Source organism: Phalaenopsis equestris, unplaced genomic scaffold, assembly GCF_001263595.1.
Source record: "Phalaenopsis equestris unplaced genomic scaffold, ASM126359v1 Scaffold000313, whole genome shotgun sequence".
NCBI lineage: Eukaryota > Viridiplantae > Streptophyta > Magnoliopsida > Asparagales > Orchidaceae > Phalaenopsis > Phalaenopsis equestris.
This window is the reverse complement of record NW_018164755.1, coordinates 196089-200206: the sequence shown is the minus strand read 5'-3', so window position 1 is coordinate 200206 and position 4118 is coordinate 196089.

Genomic DNA, 4118 nt, shown 5'->3' with positions numbered 1-4118 from the left:
TATAGCACTGCACTCTTCACTAAGTGCAACAGTCTCATTATCTTCAAACTTCTCTTTTCTATTAAGAATATCCTTCATAAACTTTACATAGCTTGATATTTTTTCTAAGGCTTCAATAATTGAAATATTAATTGTAAGTTTCTTAAAAATTTTCAAAAATTTTGAAAATTACTTATCCAACATTTGTTGACGAAGCCTCTGAGGAAATGGAGGTGGTGGTTTTTCTAAGTCAACTTTAAGTGGAGAAATATGTCTCTCTAAACCTTTCAGAGCGTCCTCTTTTGGTTCTTTAATCTGTTCTCACTTTACTTCAATCTCTTTATGAACTCTACCTTCCAATTCTCTTCCACAAAATAAACAAGAAAGATAAATTGATCCACTTCCACTAGGACATCTTTTATAACTCCTTTAGGATAGGTTATGGAATGATCTACTAACTGCAGAGTTACAGTAGTAGGGGTTATTTCTCCTAATCCCAATCTTTTAAATATTGATAATGGCATAAGATTGATGCTTACATCTAAATCACATAAAACTTTCCCATAAAATATGTCTCCTATTGGACATCAAATTGTAAAGCTACCAAGATCTTTAAGCTTTTCAGGAATCTTTTTCTGAATTATAGCACTGCACTCTTCACTAAGTGCAACAGTCTCATTATCTTCGAACTTCCTTTTCCTATTAAGAATATCCTTCATAAACTTCAAATAGCTTGGAATTTGTTTTAGAGCTTCAGCAAATGGAATATAAATTGTAAGCTTATTAAAAATTTCTAGAAAATTTAAAAATTGCTTATCCAACTTTTATTGTCGGAGCCTCTGAGGAAATGGAGGTGGTGGTTTTTCTAAGTCAACTTTAAGTGGAGAAATATGTCTCTCTAAACCTTTCAGAGTGTCCTCTTTTGGTTCTTTAATCTGTTCTCACTTTACTTCAATCTCTTTATGAACTCTACCTTCCAATTCTCTTCCACTTCTAAGTTGAACGACTTTTACTTGCTCTTTATTCTGGTCTTTTGGATTTACTTCTGTTTTATAGGAAGTGTTCCTTGGGATCTATTACTTAATGAATTTGTTATTTGTCCCAACTGATTCTCAATATTTCTAATTGTAGCTCCTTAACTTTATAATTGATTTCCCATTTGTAACACCACTTCTTCTATAGACAACTTCTTCTCCTTAAATTGTGGATTACTGTTAAAACCTGGAGGATAGTCTGCTTGTTATTTATGACATTCAAAGTTTCTAACGATGTTTGAGAATATAATTTGGCTTAATGATTTCTCTTCAATCATGAAAATTGGTTGATAAAATTCATTTCAAATTGATTTAACTTCCTTGAAATTGCAGCAATTTGATTTGTTAACATGGCAAAAGCCTCGGATAAGCATCAGTTTCATTAACATTGGCTACTTTCTTAAGATTTTCCCTTTCAGAAGGCCATTGAAAATTATTTGTAGTCATTTCTTCAATTAAAGTATAAGCATCATTAAATGATTTTGACATCAATGAACCACCAGCAACGACATCAGTAATAGATCTAAGCGATCCGGCTAATCAATTATAAAATGTTTGAATTATTAATAAATCTAGTATAACATGGTGTCAACACTTTCTTAAGAGTTCTTTAAATCGTTCCCATGCTTCATAAATATATTGCCCTTCAAACTGGTGGAAAATATTTAAGCTTCGCAGTTTTAGATGGTGGAAAATATTTCTAAGCTTCGTAATATCATTTCTAAGCTTCGCAGTTTTAGATGGTGGAAAATATTTAGCAGGAAATTTCTGCACTAAATCACCCCAAGTTCTGCTTGATCCAGGTCATAATGAATGTAACCATATCTCGGCTTTGTCCCTCAGTGAGAAAGTAAATAATTTAAGTCTTATAGCATCATCTGATACACCATCATATTTAAATGTAGCACAAAATTCTAAAAAATTGACAAGATGTAAATTTGGATCTTCAGTTGGTGGTCCCCCAAACTGATTATTTGATACCATTTGGATAGTAGCGGGTTTAAATTCAAATAAATTAGTCACTACAGCAAGTTTTTAAATACTATAATGAAGTTCATGCGCCGTAGGGTTTGCATAATCTCTTAAAGGTCTAAACTCTTCAGCATTTTGATTATTTTGATTTGTCATTTCTTAAAAATTTTTAGTAATTTTTAATTTTTTAATTTTTCTAATAGTTTTTTCTATTTCAGAACCGTAAGGCACAAGTCTTGTGGAATTTGAACTACGCATACATTACTATAAACACATAAAATAAAAAAAAAAATATATAATAATAACACATAAACAAGAACTTAATATATATATTAAAAAATTTTGCTTTCTAAGAATTTCTTTTTAAAATTTTTTACGGTTTTCTAAATTTTGCTTCCCTCGCAACGGCGCCAGAAACTTGATCCCGACTTTCTATATAGATGTAAAATGCGATGTATGCGATTATATGCTTAATTTCCTTAATGGTTATTCTTAATTAGTAACAAAGCCAAAAAATGATCCAAAGTAAAAGCTAGGTAAGTTTTTGCTATGAAACAAATAAGAATACAGTTATAACATTTAAATATGAGATAGTACGCAAGTTTATGTATCGTTATCAAGTAATATAGGTCTTTTTGATTAAGCCCCGAATATCAAACCCACAGAACCCACAGAGAAAACTGCAATATGCACTTTAAAAAGATAGAAAGTTTAGATGAGAAAATTATACTTAGAAAAATATTCTTACTTAAACTTATGATGGTATATCAGGAATGAAAATTCGATTCTTTTTGTAATTTTTGATTTATGAAAATAAAGTAAGCAACTAATTAACTTAACTAAATATTTGCAAGATAAATGTAATATAAGTAAAATATTTTTTTCCTTATCATGAATTAGCAATAAGTAAAGAAATTATGTTGTGGAAGTAAGCTAAATGTGTGTGCCAAATAAGAGCAATAATATTCTTTACCATTACTAGAGATGCTATAAAGAACATTGACTAATCTATAGTTTGAATAGTCTTGAAGACCAGCTAGGTAGTGAATATATTAGCTCTCACTCTAGAGTTCCCTCTTCTCCCTCCACCTGGAGGCTAACATCTCGTATCAAAACCTAAAACTATAAATCAAATTAGGGGTTTAGCCTGTCACTCTAAAGCCCTCTAATTCTACACCATTGAAAAGTTTATTTCCCTTTTTATTTGCACTCAACCCCGTGAACTACATTTTCATTCATGAAATCAATAAGTGATTCTAACCATTTGTTGATTGAGATAATACCATCTCAGATCTTACATATTTTCACAACCAGTATTAACATCTTAATTGGTCAAATCAAGAAGTAAATAAAGTGCAAGGATTCAAATAATCACAATTTCTTCCAACATTGAAGTATAATACTTCATAAAACTTTCATTAAATACTTAATCATTTATCATTTTATGGAAAAATATAAAGAAAACTACTCGGAATTCGTGGAGAAAACACAACCACACATGAGTTTAAAAGTAGAAATCATGCACATAAACAAACAATCTAAATTAAAACCAAGTGTAGTCATAAAGATAAACACTTATCTCCAATCATCTCCACCAAATGTCTTGAATCAATATAAATTAAAACCAAGTGTAGTCATAAAGATAAACACTTATCTCCAATCATCTCCACCAAATGTCTTGAAGTTCCTTTGAGTTCTCTTCCTTCATTCACAATACAAACTAACACTCAAAATAAAAATAAAGTGGCGACGACAATTACTTAGATGAATGATGGCTATGGATGTTTAATGGTCGGCCTCCTCCTTTAATGATCTAAGTCATCATAATAAAAATCCAAAGGATGTCTTGGTGTCTCTTCAAAATGTGTTTCCAATCAATGAATCTTCTAGAAGTTTCTTCTTTCAAAAATCAATTAAACGAATTTTCGTGTCCATGTATCATTTCCCACATTTTTACCAATGGTTGCTTCAAACACCTCTTCAAAAATTTGTGAAAATTCAATGAATCATCAAATAACTACTTCTGGTGCTTAAGCGTGGGATACCTGACGCTTAGGCGCGATTCTCTCGTGTATAGATGCCAGTGCTAGGCGCTTAGGCGCCCCAGTTCATTTTTGCTCCATATTTGATCGT